Source organism: Macaca thibetana, chromosome 12, assembly GCF_024542745.1.
Source record: "Macaca thibetana thibetana isolate TM-01 chromosome 12, ASM2454274v1, whole genome shotgun sequence".
Lineage (NCBI taxonomy): Eukaryota > Metazoa > Chordata > Mammalia > Primates > Cercopithecidae > Macaca > Macaca thibetana.
In genome coordinates this window covers 8,171,998-8,187,711 of record NC_065589.1, presented here as the reverse complement: position 1 = coordinate 8,187,711, position 15,714 = coordinate 8,171,998, and the positions used below count along the sequence as shown (strand labels likewise).

General features: G+C 46.5%; 1 long non-coding RNA gene across 1 annotated transcript; it reads left to right on the top strand.

Annotated features, from left to right (window-relative positions):
* Window positions 1-5,211: 5,211 nt before the first annotated feature.
* Window positions 5,212-14,187, top strand: LOC126932034 (uncharacterized). Its single transcript, XR_007718088.1, has 3 exons — window positions 5,212-5,560; window positions 6,145-7,066; window positions 13,973-14,187. It is a non-coding gene; the product is annotated as an uncharacterized LOC126932034 (long non-coding RNA).
* The last annotated feature ends 1,527 nt before the right edge of the window (window positions 14,188-15,714 follow it).

Here is a 15,714-nt window from a genome sequence, read left to right as displayed (position 1 = left end):
ATACCCAGAAAACTTCAGCGAATCAACTGAAAGTCTGATAGAATTAATAAGAGGCAATCAATACAATGCAAACATGGGAAACAGAACAGCTTTGCATCAGATCAGCACAGAATAGATGTGGGAGAGGAATACTCTTCTCAATAGCACCAATGTACAGAAGCTTAGAATAACATTAGTAAGATTCACATTGGAAGAAAGAAAAACTAGGAATTGTAATGAGACATAAAGAATAAAACTTGAATAAGTGGAGTAATGCATCACATTCCTGATGATGCAACAAAATAAATTTTTCTCAAGTTACTTTGTAAGTAACAAAATCCAAATCAAATCTCAAACCAACACTTCATCTTGACAAAATCATTCTATTGTTACCTTGAAAAATAAATGACTGCCCAAGAAACAACAGGTTCTGGTGAGGCTGTGGAGAGATAGGAATGCTCTTACACTGTTGGTGGGAATGTAAATTAGTTCAACCGTGGTGGAAGACAGTGTGGCGATTCCTTAGAGAACTAGAACCAGAAATACCATTTGACCCAGCAATCCAATTATTGGGTACATACTCAAAGTATTATAAATCATTCTACTATAAAGACACATGCACATGTATGTTTATTGCAGGACAATAGCAAAGACATGGAACCAACCCAGATGCCCATCAATGACAGACTGGATGAAGAAAATGTACATATATACCATGGAATACCATGCAGCCATAAAAAAGAATGAGATAGTGTCCTTTGGAGGAACATGGGTGAAGCTGGAAGCCATCATCCTCAGCAAATTAACACAGGAGCAGAAAACCAAACACTGCATATTCTTACCCATAAGTGGCAGTTGAACAATGAGAATGCATGGACACCAGGAGGGAAACATAACAAATCAGGGCCTGTTAGTGGGTGGGGGACAAGGAGAGGAAGAATATTAGAACAAATGCCTAATGCATGTGGGGCTTAAAACCTGGATGACAGGTTGATAGGTGCAGCAAACCACTATGGCACATGTATACCTATGTAACAAACCTGCACATTCTGCACATGTATCCTGGAACTTAAAGTAAAATAAAAAGAAGAAAAAGAAAATAAATGACTGCAAATGGGTTTTGTTTGCTTGTTTCTGAGACAGGGTATCACTCTTACCCATGCTGGAGTGCAGTGACTTGAGCATGGCTCACTGCAGCCTCGGCCTCCTAGGCTCAAATAATCCTCTTACCTCAGCCTCCCAAGTAGCTGGAACCACGGGTGCACACCACCACTCCCACCTAACTTTTAAAAAAGTTTTTCATAGAGACAGGGTCTTTCCATGTTGCCCAGGCTGGTCTTGAACTCTTGGGCTCAAGTGATCCCCCAACCTCAGCCTCCCAAAGTGCTGGGATTATAGGCATGAGCCACCATGCCTGGCAAATAGGTTTTTAAAAACAAAGTAAAAAATGTTACTAAATTTTAAAACTTAATAAAAAGAAAAGAAAGTCATCATGTTTCTCACAAAGGAAAAGTCAAATCAACAGGGCTAAAGACATAAGCCAGACACAGGCCAACCACGTGTAAGAACTTATATCATTTTTAGAAAGAGTCATCACAAACCAATGAATAAAGAACAGATTATTCTATAAGTGGGGTGTGATAATTGACTGTTTGAGGGATAAAATTAGTTCTTCTCCCATGACATAGGAAAATTAAATCCCAAATGCATTTTAAAATAAGAAAACCACAGAAAATTAGGAAAAAATATTTATAGCTTATATTTAAAAACAATATACTTGATTATGTATCTATGGTAAATACAATTCATTAGAAAACAAAAGTGAGAGCATATTGGTAACAAACGTGAAAGACAAAGGGTTAGTTTCCCTAATAAAGAACCGATATAGACTGGATAAGGAAAGGGCAGTAATATGAACTCAATGGGAAAGGGTGTCCACAGCCATGCTGGGAACCTTCTGAGAGTCAGCAACTGCTGATGTGGATGTGAACCAGCCAACTTTGCTGGAAAGAAATCCAGCAATTGGTATCAACAGCATTCGACAAACTCATAGCTTTTGACTCAGTAATCCTGTTCGGGAAACATACCCTAAGGAAAGCTGAAATGAGGACGGGGGTTACGCACTCACCCGTTGATGGCTGTGTTATTTTTATGTGGAACACATGGCAGCCACACTAGGTGACCTTCAAGGGAATGTTTAAGTCAAGTATGAGACATCCACTAGAGGGAATAGTTTTTTAAAGCCACTTACATTTTCACATAAAAAATTGTTGTTAAAATGCGACAATGCTTATGATACAATTTTAAGTAGAATAGAAGACAACAGTGTGTAACGATGGGATTTCACATATGAACAAAGGCACAGGAGGATGTGGAGGTGGGTGATGTGTATGAATGGCTCCTGCCTGTGTGTGCTGGGCCCAGAGACAATGGTGGAAATGCTTGCATCTTTTTCTCTTCCTGTATACTGCTAATTTCACATTTTTTTCAAAAATAAGTATATACCGCTTTTATCATAATCAATAAAGAATAAAAAAGTAATCAAGTTTGAAAGATTATGGCGACAAGAACTCAAGGCAATTGTTTGAGCAAAGAATGAAGTCACAGCTGGAGTCAATTGTGGGGCATGTGAGTGCACGTGTGTGTGCACGTGTGCATCAGAGCACTCAAGATTTTAAGATGATAGAAATTTGAGCACGCTCAGTGGGAGTGAGCAAGATTCCACTGGGTAGGGAGAAGTTGAAAAAGAGTGGTTCACACCTGTAATCTCAGCACTTTGGGAGGCCGAGGTGTGCAGATCACCTGAGGTTGGGAGTTCTCAAGACCAGCCTGACCAACATGGAGAAACCCTGTCTCTACTAAAAATATAAAATTAGCCGGGCGTGGTGACACCCGCCTGTAATCCCAGCTACTCAAGAGGCTGAGGCAGGAGAATCGGTTGAACCCGGGAGGCGGAGGTTGCGGTGAGCTGAGATGATGCCATGGCACTCCAGCCTGGACAACAAGAGTGACAAGAGTGAAATTCCATCTCAAAAAAAAAAAAAAAAAAAAAGTGTGCTAAAGGGAGAAAGATGATGAAGGCACACCCTATAGGACATGAGAAATGGAATCAAGGTTTCCTGCGGAGGTATTGTCAGAGTCATTGGAACCAGAGCAACTCTATTTGAATAGGGCTGGGTAAAAGGAGGCTGAGACCTACTGGGCTGCATTCCCAGATGGTTAAATCATTCTAAGTCACAGGATGAGATAAGAGGTCAGCACGAGATACAGGTCGTAAATACCTTGTAGATAAAACAGTTTGCAGTAAAGAAGCCGGCCAAAACCCACCGAAGCCAAGATTGTGGTGAGAGTGACCTCTGGTTGTCCTCACTGCTACCAGCACCATGACAGTTTACGAAAGCCATGGCAACATCAGAAAGTGACCCTAAATGGTCTAAAACGGGGAGATATGAATGAACCACCCCTTGTTTAGCATATAATCAAGAAATAGTCATAAAAACGGGCAACCAGCAGCCCTCGGTGCTGCTCTGTCTATGGAGTGGCCATTCTTTTATTCCGTTACTTTCTTTGACTTTACTCTGCGGACTCCCCCTGAATTCTTTCTTTCTTGAGATCCAAGACCGGATCCGGACCCCTTTCCAGTAAAAGTATCAGCCATGACCCTTGCAGGAGAAAGAGTGCTTCCCCCGCCCCCCCTCCCCCCCACCAAAGACTAAAGAAAAAGAGACACCAATTTTCACAGGCCCTCCTGTCTGTGATTTCCAAGAGCACCCTCCATGAGGACTGCCGTCTGTCCTATCCTTCACTCTGGCCCATTGCCCTTCAGAGCACTCATCCCCACCTGACTTTTTCTCTGTTTCGCTCTGCCCTGGCGGCCGGCCCCAGAGTACAAAATCCAAGAGAGGACAGCATCGTCCCTCTATCCCCTGATGTCATGTCCACCACAGCGCTGGGACGCAGGAGCACTCTGTAAGTATTTGTTGAATAAAAATGCTTGTGGGCCGGGCGCGGTGGCTCATGCCTGTAATCCCAGCACTTTGGGAGGCCAAGGCGGGTGGATCACGAGGTCAGGAGATCGAGACCATCCTGGCTAACACGGTGAAATCCCGTCTCTATTAAAAAAAATACAAGAAATTAGCCGGGTACGGTGGCAGGTGCCTGTAGTCCCAGCTACTCAGGAGGCTGAGGCAGGAGAATGGCGTGAACCCGGGAGGCAGAGCTTGCAGCGAGCCTAGATTGTGCCACTGCACTCCAGCCTGGGCGACAGAGCGAGACTCCGTCTCAAAAAAAAAACCAAAAAACAAACAAAAAAAACCTGTGTTTTCTTTTCTTTTCCTTCCCCTATTGGATTCAAACCAGAGGATTGCTGGCAAAGACTAGGAGAAACCGATGGTGGTAGTGGGGTGAGGGGCCACTGCTGGCCAGGCAGAAGGCTGAACCCTGTGGATTTCCTACATTGGTTTTAGGTGGAGTTGGAGTTTTTCTGGAATGGACTGGAGGAGGCCTGCTATTCCTTGCAGGGTCTCTGCAGATCAATGGCTGCAGCCTTTGGAGGATTCTCCGCCCAGATTTCAGAGCTCTGTTATCTCTATCCCCAGCAGGCCATTTCCACTTCCTGACACAGTGCCTCCCCACCCCTCCCTCTGACACACACCCAGAGGACAAAAATCCATTTCCTTTGCCCAACGACGGCTTTCCAGGTCTCCCCACGCTTCACTCCTCGGTCTTAAAATCCTTTCTGATTCCTTATCAATCTGCCTGTCTTTGGTTAAATACCGCGTAGACGGCTTTAATGTGCATCGTGAAAATCCATCTCGAGTGCTCCCAGAATATAAAAATGTGACCAGATCCAGTGGAATCATTTCAGGAGAAGTAGGGCAGTGCCGAGAGGCTATTTTTAAACTCTGCATTCTGGTGGTTTGGTGACCTGCCTGGCTCCTGTTTTCCTGCCCAATGCCAATGCTGAAGGACTTGGTGTTCCGGTTTTGGGTCAGTTCATGGTGCCCGGTGGAGCCCAGCATGGCCCCAGTGAGCTTGGTGTAGGGCTTTTTTTCTGTGGAGGAGCAAAGGTGGAGAAGCCTGAGAAGCTTCCAGGAGGCTGGTGGGGAGATGCTGAGAGGAAGTCCCACTGCTGCAGAGCAGAGACCTGGAAGTTGCTGCGGGGCCTGCGGGAGTGCTGAGGGGTGATGAGCTGCAGAATCAGGCTCCTCCCAAGCAGGTGGGTCTGGAGAAACCACAGCAGAATGCCTGTGGCTCTGCTCCCCACCCCGCTCCCACCCCCAAGTCTCTGCTCCTTCTCCCTTGCATAACAGGGCCCTGGATGTTGGCCCAGGTCGGTGCACACACTTCGGCTGCCCCCCAGGAACCCTCAGGCGCCGCAGTGTACGGGGAGCCCTGGAGTCCTTGTGCTGACTGTCCTGAGCCCCAGACCCCACAGGGACACTGAGTGGGGTGGTCCAGTCGCTCGACATCCCATTCCACCTGCCCTCTCTCTCCTTGACTTGCCTCTTTCTTTGTTAAGCAATGCACTGTCTTGAACTCCAACATCAAAGTGTTTCTTCGACCTCGCCTCCATCCGAACGTAAGTACCACAAAGACAAGCATTTGTTTTGTTTACTGCTTTGTCTCCAGCTCCTACAATCACCCCTGGTATGTAGTAGGAGATCAAGAAAGGTTTGTGGGGGGAAGAAAGGCAAGAAAGATGGAGGCAAGTCAAGAGAGAGGGAAGGGGAAAGGGTGGGATTTGTTGGTTCCTCCTTGAGTGATACCACCCACCCTGGGAGGGGCTGAAAGCCTCACATGCTGTCCCTCCACGGTGACGGGGACCATCCACGCTGTGGCCTCCAACTCAGCTGCCTCCGTTTATAGGCATCAGCCTTGGCTCTGAGCCTCGCCCTGGCCTCTGCTCCCTGGGGGTGCCCCTGCTCGCGGTACCCGAGGGAACACCGCCAGCAGAGAGTGCAAGAGGCAGACCAAGTGAGGAATGCATAACCACAGGCACCATGGCACTGCTTCTCCTGGTGGAAGAGAGAGCAGGGGAGAGCCGCGTCCCCTGTATTTGGTTCCTATCAATTCTCCTGATCTGTCTGCATTCACAGGCTGGGAGAGACCCCCAAACGGGCTGCAGTGGCCACCCTAAGAAGGGTTCTTCTCCTTCTCTTTCAGACCCATCTCTTTCAGGACCATAAGCAGCTCTGCTCCTCGTCTCCCACGCTGTGGACAGGGATCCCTGGTAGGCACTGTTTTCTCTGTCCCTAGGATGCCCAGGTCCTTCGGCTGCAGGCTCCCGTCACCCAGCCCTTGCTCCCTGCACAGGGTGGTACTCAGTGAATGTGTGGTGGCTCTTCGTGGGAAGAGAGGGCAGAAGAAAACCTGTCCCCTCCACTTGCTTTCCTGCTGTGGCTTTTCTCAGCTCAAGTGCTTCCCTTCCCAACTGACCACATATGAGGCCTCACTTTGTGCTCCATCCATTCAAAACCAAGCGTCCAAATGATGCTCCCTTGGGGATTTTCTTTAGAACAAAGACAGTTTTCATTAGCACTCTTTTCTCCAGCTCCTGGGCTCTTTCACCTTTCGTGAACTGAGCCCCCTTCTGAAGTAAGGCATGGGCACCCCGAATGGAAATGGCTGGATTAATGCGCATGCATGTCCACACTGGTGCAGGGCACCTGCTTTTCTGGGACAATTGCCATCTGGAATCAGACGCCTTCCTCATTGTGTGCCTATTTCTGGACAAAGAAAAGGAGAACTGGATGAGAAGCAGGCCTCCTCTCCCACATCCTCCAGCCGCCTGGCAGGCCCCACTAAGACACCCGCTCCAGCTCAGGTGGTTTACGTGGCTCTAGTGAGTGGAGCAATTGTGGCGTTTCACCCCAACCTTCTGCATAGCAGCATTAGCAGATCAGACACTCAGGTGTGGGACAACATGTCCTGAAAGGCATCTCTGGGTTCCCCCTCCAGGGCCTTGGGTGCTGCCCTGCCTGCTCTGCTGATGGCTGCCTACCGCCCCCCACCACCACCAGAGCAGCAGAGTTCCCCTCAGTAGCTTTCAGGGGCTGGAAAGAAAGTGGGACGCCTCTCCCCGCAGGTAAGGCTACCATTGGTCTCCTGGCTCTCGGTGGGCCGGGGGCCCATCCCTGGATAGCAGCTGTGGGGAAAGACATGGCTCTGGAGTTGGAGACGGGAGTCAGATGCTGAGACCTCCAATAATGTCCATTTGTGGAGGCTTTACTATTTATAACATTTTTGTTTTCTACGATGAATAGATAATGCTTTTAGAACAGAAAAGTGAAACGTAAATCAACTCCACAAGAAACAGGAAGCTCAAAATTTAGATCGGACCAAGTCTTTCCACCTAGGGCAGGTCTAGGGATAGAAGAAAGACTGATGCTTTTGGTAGGAGAGGAAATGGAGGTGAGGGGGCTGTGCTGGAGAAGTCAGCACCTGCTGGGGGGCGGGGGAGGGTGGGGTAGAATTTCAGTTCTGCTCTGAATCTTTCCTTAGAATACAATAAAATATTTTCACGTAAGATACTGGTCTGGAGGGCAGGCATGGTGGCTCATGCCTGTAATTCCAGCACTTTGGGAGGTCAGGGCTGGTGGATCATCTGAAGTCAGGAGTTCCAGACCAGCTTGACCAACATGGTGAAACCCCACCTCTACTAAAACTGCAAAAATTAGCCGGGTGTGGTGGCGCATGCCTGTAGTCCCAGCTACTCAGGAGGCTGAAGCAGGAGAAACACCTGAACCCGGGAGGCAGAGGTTGCAATGAGCCAAGATCATGTCATTGTACTCCAGCCTGGGCAACAAGAGTGAAACTCTGTCTCGGCTGGAGGGGGCAGTGCGGTGGGGTGGGGGGCGCGTAGGGAGAAAAGATACTGGTCTGGAGTGATTTATTTTAGAAATATCAGATTCTGTCAAGTTTTTATGTATTGTCTTTGGGAGTGATTGTACAAAGAGTGCAATGTTTTGAATAATCCAAGATCTAAATGCAAACACAATTTAATAAAATTAGAAACAAGGAAAACTATACATGGGGAGACCATATTACTCTTGACAGGAAATCACTGTGTATGTTCAATTATATTAATGTATTTGTCATTTGTGTCTATCATATATGTATATACATATATATGTGTGTGTGTGTGTGTGTGTATCACCTGGGGAAAGAAACTATACACCTAATCAAATGAAAAGTGATAAATTGGACAAATATTTTCGGCACATATGTCACACAAAAATATTCACAAGCCTGTACAAGGAGATCTCACAAGCTGATAAGAAAAACCAGTGAGCAATTAGAAGACAAGGTCAAGGGGAACAAACAGCTCATGCTTCACTTGACTTGGTGATTGTTCAATACCAAGGGATCCCATCCCATCCGTATGAAGAGCTGGCTTCACAGGAACACATGGAACCCTTGTTGGTAACATGGGGAGAGGCCTGGCCCAGGGTGCTGGGGACCCCCAGTGGGATTGAAGGGAAGACTCTTGGGAGCACACAGACAATGGGCAAAGGGGATCTGAAAGACAAGTTTTCTGCAACAAACTCACAGGGGGATCAGGTGTCTACCAGGAGAATGTGGCTGAGCAGGAAGCAAGTGCTAGAAGAACCTGAAAGGTCTTAATGTCTGTTTACTTCACAAGGATGCTTCCCAGTGAAGACAGAGACCCTGACTATTTGCTCACCATGTTACTTTTAGCATCTGCTCTGTGCCAGTGCTCCTTAAGTATCAGCTAAATGACCAAATGAGTGAACCCATGAATGAATCCATCAGGTCTCCTGGGCCTGCAGTCTCTGCTGTGATGGAGAAGGCTGCCTAATGTACATGTATTAAAAATACCCCTTATCTGAAGCTCCAATTTTGCATCCACTGATGACATCCCCTGTCATGTGTCTACACTGTTTTTGTTTCCACTGAACTTTCGGTATAAATTTAGCTATTTGTGTGGTATCTTCCCCTCTTCCTCTCCCCTCAAATTTGCTGTTTAGTCCCATAGCTTTAAGGGATTATTTGAATTCAAACAAAACGACAAACTCCTACTTTTGTTTCATTCTTTGAAAAACAAATTCTATATTTCACTGGAAAAAATATATTTCTCTTCCAGTTAGCTTTCTAAAGGGAGAGCTGGCAGGAAGTAAAGGAGCTGAAAATTGCCAACATTCCATTTTTATTTAATGCATGTTACACAGACATGGTCGTGTTTCAATAGATAGGAACAAATGCTACTATTACATGCAAAGGTTAACAATACAAAGTATTATTACCATAAATCTGCATAACATCTAGAAGAAATAAAAACTACTTTCTAACTCTGGAGCACCCATTTCAATAATAGCAGCATTTGTTGGGGCGGCTTGAGCGTATGCCCCTGTGGTTAGGGAGCACGCATGTGTTCTTAAACACCAAATGCATTCACAGTTTTGAGGGAGAGAGGGAATGGAATTCAGCAGAAATATGTATCTAAATAATGCATGGTTATGTCTCTACAGTAAAATATACTACCATCAAAACCATTTAAGAATAATAACCTAAATGCTTTTGATAGGAAAGGTTTGGGCCATGTTTCTTGACATATTGTACTCAAATTAGCTATGGAAATAACCACATAAGAGCTGTGGTGTTTCCCCTATGGGGTCAGAACCGTTTCTTGTCAACAGCGTACGAGTTACTCTATACCTCTAGCCATGGCTCTGCCAAGGCAACAACCCATAAACAGCAAAAGACGAGGCAGAGCCAAGCAGATGCCAATGGCTCCAGGTTGCTGCAAACCTGTTCCTGTTGCTGCTTGTCTCCTGCCCAGATGTCACAGCCATTAGTACCTGCAGGTCCCGCCAGATTGAGACAATGAGACTTGTAAGCGTCATCATCAAAAAGTACAGCAAACATAGGCTATAAAAGCAAACTCCATAACTGGCAACTACAGCAGGCTGAATAATGACCCCCAGAGATACCAGGTAATAACTCCTGTGTCCCATAAATGTTACCTTATATGGAAAATGGGTCTTTGCAGGTGTGATTAGGTTAAGAATTTTGAGATGGGGAGATTATCCTGAGTTAGCCTGGTACTCCCTAAAAGTAATCACAAGGGTCCTTATAAAAGAGTGACAGAAGGAGAGTCAACACACACAGGAGAGGAGATGGTAATGTGATCACACAGGCAGAGATTGGAGTGATATGGTCACCAGCCAAGGGATGCAGCAGCCCCAGGGACCTAAAGGAAACAAGGGATGGATTCTCCCCTAGATCTTCAGGAGGGAGTGCTGCCCAATCCACACCTTGATTTTGGCCCAGTGAAACTGATTTTGGATATTTGGTCTCCACACCGTGAGAGAAGAAATTTTTGTTGCTTTTTAGCCACCAAGTTGATGGTGACTTGTTACAGCAGCCACAGGGAACAAATACAGCAACTGACCAAGGCAAGACTCTTCTGTTACAAGCAAGAGAAATCATCTTGGGCTAACTTTAGCAGGAAAGCAACTCACAGGACATTGATTGGAGGGTGCGAAGCATCTAGGATGTTCAAAAGGACAGGGCCGGGCATCTGGACAGATGGCCCCACTGGTGCTGTTGTGAGGGAAGCTGCACTAGAATGGCAAGCTCCAACAACATGTTCTTTCCTGTTAGAGACACTTCCTGTGTGCAGGCACCCTGCAAAGACCTTTCCATCCTCACAAAAGCTTGTGATGGCAGTTAGAGACAGAGAGAATCTTAGGACTCTGAGTCTTACTGCATCAGATCTTTTTCCATTGCATCAACATGCCTCCTTTTAGAAGTGCAAGTAAGATCTGCTTCACATTGAGCTTCCAGACACAGAACACAGTGAGTCAAGTTTCACGGAATGTCCTAAAGCCCAGTCCTCTGTATTAAGATGATTTAACACTGGGGAAGAGAACCTTGGGCTTCATGCGCTTTTTGCATTGCGTGACTCCTTCATTCTTGCCCCGGGTCTTAGGCCTTTTTGTAGGGTCAGGGCTTTCTCAAGCATCCTTAAGCATGTTAGAGTCGTGCCTCTGTAGGTAGAGTTTCACCTGTATTTTAAACCTTTACTTGCACGTGCTTTATGTTTTTTCCACCTCCTCCTTCTGTTAACAAACACAAATATACTTTATTATAGAAAAACACTGCTGAATTAAAGACTGATATTGAGAGTTTACATTCTGATATAGTGCCTTTTTATTACATCTCTTTACAATGAAAACACATAAGCAAGCTCCCCGAGCTAACATTCCCTGTCCCTGCCTCATGCAAGTCAGCAGCCCAGGGTATATGACTCACCCCACTGAAGGTTCATGCCACAGCACCACTGCAAACTAAACAAATTCTTTCCACGTGAGACTTAGGGTTAAAAAAAGAAGTTGTGTTCTAAAGGAGAGAGATACAGTTTTGAAAGGAGCATTAGAAAGAAAATAAAAAGGAAATGAGACCTCAGTCGACCACGTGCTGAGCCAGCCTGCCGGGCTTCCTTCCTCCATTGCTTCTGCTGTGGCTGCCTGCGAGTGGGGGCTTTCCACAGAAGGCTGCGGGTCCAGGAACTGGGGCAGGACTTACCGACCTCACCGGAGTGTGGCCAAGGACAGAAGTTCTCTGTGCTGAAGAGAAACCTTGTCGAGTATGGAGCTCTAAGTTCTGTACTTAAATGTTCCCTGACAGGGGGTGGGGCTGGGGAGGGTGTAAAACAAAAAATTATTCTGACACTTTTTAAAATGGTATGTAAGACTTTATTCAGGACAATTGCAATTGGTGTCCACACTGTCACAGCAGGGGACAGAGATCAGGCGCAATTCCCAATACATGAACAAGGAGCCAGACGTGGTGGCTCAAACCTGTAATCCTAGCACTTTGGGAGGCCGAGGCAGACAGATCACTTGAGGTCAGGAGTTCAAGACCAGCCTGGCCAACATGGTGAAACCCCATCTCTACCAAAAATACAAAATTAGCCAGAGGTGGTGACAGGTGCCTGTAGCAGTCCCAGCTACTAGGGAGGCTGAGGCAGAAGAATCACTTGAACCCAAGAAGCAGAGGTTGCAGTGAGCTGAGACTGGGCCACTGTACTCCAGCCTAGGCAACAGAGTGAGACTCCTTATCAAAAAAAATTATAAAATTAAAATGAAAAACAAAAAAGAACAAGGGGCTATTTACAGCAGGTTGAGAGGGTTCAGCAGATGAAGGTGATTTCAGAGTCGGGGTTCTTGCTAAACTGATCAAGGAGATTCTTGTTGAAGGCAGGCCAGGGTGATCCGATATGGAGGATCAAGGGTTCTCAGTAAACTGGCAGCAGGATCCCTGTTGCAACTGAGCTTTGCAGGCCTAGCAAGGACAAGGACCAAGGTCGAGGGCTTGGAGGAGCCTGACTCAAGTTTGGTCAAGGAGAGAGTTTTTGTCAGGGGTTATGTGGACTTTTCCTTCATGTTCTTTTAAAGAGCGTGCCCATCTTCCGGGACTTCCTCTTTCTCTTTAAGTTACTACAGCTTCTCATGCGCTTTATGCGGCTGCAAAGGCAGAGCAAGACAGGCTGCTGGCCCAGAATGGCTAATGATCCAGCAGCCTCAGGCTACGGGTCAGCAGTGAGGAAGCCAGGCTGGCCTTGTGGGTGTGGAGTTGCCCTGAAGCTTCGTCTCTCCACCCAGCCCTTTGCCCCTTGCACTAAACCAAGCCCTGCAGAACAGAGTCTAGGCTCCCGGGAAGGTAACGCTCCTGGGAAGGTAACGCTCCCAGGAAGGTGATGCTCCTGGGAAGAGGACGCTCCTGGTGGCACATGGCCTTCAGGGGCTTCCACGTGGTTTGCCCTTGGTCCTGTCTCTGAGAGGTCTTCTGGTTGCCTCAGTCTCCTCACACCCCCAGGATCCGAGTCCAGGCCTACCTGGCTCCCCGGCATTCCCTGCGTGGCTCCCACCTCCTCCTTCCACAGAAGGCAAGTGAGGTCAGTTCTCCCTTCCCTCCTGTTTCTGGAGCCCTCGCTCCACGCCCAGGCCTGTCCCATGGACGTGTCATGCAGCTGCTTGCTTCATGTTCTTCTAGCTTTCTCCCTGAGCCACAGGCAATGCTTTTCAAAAGCAGTGAAAAGTTTAGCAGTTTTTTTTTTGTTAAGGTAATAAAATCTGCAGTGATAAAAATAGCTATTAGAAGTTCAGGAAAATGTCATCTTGGAGTGGAAGAATGAGGATGAACTAGGCTAAATAGTGTCCTGACAAATACCTGTCCACCTAGAACCTCAGAAAGTGACCTTATTTGGAAATAGGCTCTTTGCGTATGTCATTCTCACAGATGAAGTCCTCCTGGATTTAGGGTGGGTCCTAAATCCAGTGACTGGCATCCTTATAAGAAGACCACATGAAGCCACAGGGAGGCATGGAGAGGACACCATGTGACCATGGAGACAGAGCCTGGAGTGCAGCATCTAGGACCCAAAGAGAGCCAAGGAATCCTGGCACCACCGGAAGCCAGGAGAGAGCTGGAACATTCTCCCAGAGCTTCCGGAAGGAACCTAGCCTGCCCACACCTTGATTTTGGACTTCTGGCCTTCAGAACTCTGGGAGAAGAGCTTCTGCTGCTTGCAGATACCCAGTTTGTGGTCATTTGTTAAAGCAGTCCCAGGACACGAAGCCACAGCGTAGCCACAGGCTTGGGCTGGGTTCCAGGGCAGCGCTGACTCCCTCCTCACTTTACCTTGTATCACAGCAAAGCCCACAGCCAGGAAGAGAGGGTCAAACTGCAACGGCTCTCACTTCTGAGCATCCTAACGAAAGCCAAAGACAGCACTGTTTACCTAAATCGGACAGCCCACAGAATCTTCCAGTCTGAAATAAGAAATGGCACGCGTTTTAGCCATGGGAATTACAGGGTAGGGCAGATCCTTCCCCTTAACTAGTCGGTGGTTGAAATTTCTTTTGCAGCAGAAATTTTAAGTGGTAGCTTGAATGTTTAATGTTTGCAACATTAGAATGCCCTAGTCTCCACTTACTGATTTAAAGAGTAACAGAAATCTTTACAGGAACAGCAGCAGGATGGCTGATTCCCAAGAGCAGCTTCCTGACACCCCCGCCCCAGCACCCCTGGGTCCAGTCACCATTCAGATACATCTCTCGATGGGCTGCAAGGAAAAGAACAGTGTCAGAGGACAAGGCCGGTTTACATACAACTAACTGAAGCCCTTTGATGAGCTCCCCTCTCATCTCCAATCTAACCCATCTCTGCAAATAAAAGCTATCACCATCGATCTGGGTGTGCCATTCTTCCAGTTGTGTACACAAGAGGGTGGGAGTTCAGGGGGGTTGGAATTCTTCTTTTCAAAAACCTGATAAGCTTTTCTGAAACAGCAGCCTTCCTGAAGCTTCTGCTTAGAGCCTATTAATCCTCTATTGAGAGCTGATAATGAGATGTATTTTGCTTTCTTTTCTTTAAATGGATAAAAGGATAATGCTTTTTCTTTCCTTTCTTTTTTTTTTTTTTCTTTTCTTTTCTTGGCCTCCAGTGTCTATGCAAGTTATTTTTTGGTCCATTTAAAATGATCATTGTTTATCATGTTGGTTTTCACACGGCACAAAATGATGAACAATGGACTTTTCTTTGTTAAAAGATGGGGGCTTCTCGGGCAATCGTGCTCAGAAGATAAGACTTTCTCCGAGTTCCACACACTTCTTTCTTTTCACACATGTGTTACATTTATTTTCTGACTGAAGTCTCCAAAACAAACGCTATGGCTGCTGGTGAAATAGATCACATGTTACTACCGTACAAGCGAGGCCAAATCACAGTGGCTGCTTTTGTTTTTAATTGCGACCACCTCGGATGGGTCCTGAGTGCTAAGCCAAAGCTCTGTTTTCCTTTCTTTTTTTTTTTTTTTATCTTTTCAAAATTCCTTTGAGGCAGGTAGGGGTAAACCCTCAACTCACTGAGGAAATTCACGTTGTTGAAGAGGATTAATAGAGAAGGGGTGGGAAAAGGAAAGTCTCAGGGGTGTCTTTGGGCCTCATTAAAAGGTCACAAAGCCCTCTGTGTTCTCTCCCTCCAAGGGTCTAAACCTGAATGTCTTTTATCTGCTTCATGGAGCTCTGCACGTCTAATCGGGCCGTGAGGGCGCTCCATGTAGCTCCTGAGCACTTGAAATGGGGCTAGTGGGAATTGAGGAGTTCTGTAAGTAGAAATAGGTTTAGTACAAATAAATAAACTGATTAAAAATATCATCAATAACATTTTAAAATTGATGATAACTTGCCATGCGACTTATCTGTGTATTTGCTTGTTGATTGAGTGCCTGACTTGCCCTTCTGGGACCCAGGCTGCTAGAAAACATGTCTCCCTAAGAACCGCCAGGAATGCTAATCCCATGACATTCCACAGGAAACAAAAGGCGCTGGGGTCAAACAGAAAAACTGCAGCAGAGTTCCACTGGGGATTTGAAAAGACCTGAGCGTATAAAAGGCTCCCGAGCCCTGCAATAAAGACAGGCATCTGACTTTGTTAATATGTTAATATGGCATTTCAGAAATCCATGACCACAGGACTCCTGCCCCCTCTGACTTTTTTAATGCTGGCTTACTACCAATTAACCTCTCAAGAAACTGCCATTCAGGACTTGAATAGCTGCAATGGAAAGAGAAAAATGGGGCAAAGTTTTGGACCCACAGTCCAAAGGGAAGGACTGCTTTTAATCCAATGGGTTATAGCAAGAGCATGTTGGGGGCTCATAACTGGGAACTGCAACAGCAGGTGTTTTGTTTTGTTCTGTTTTGT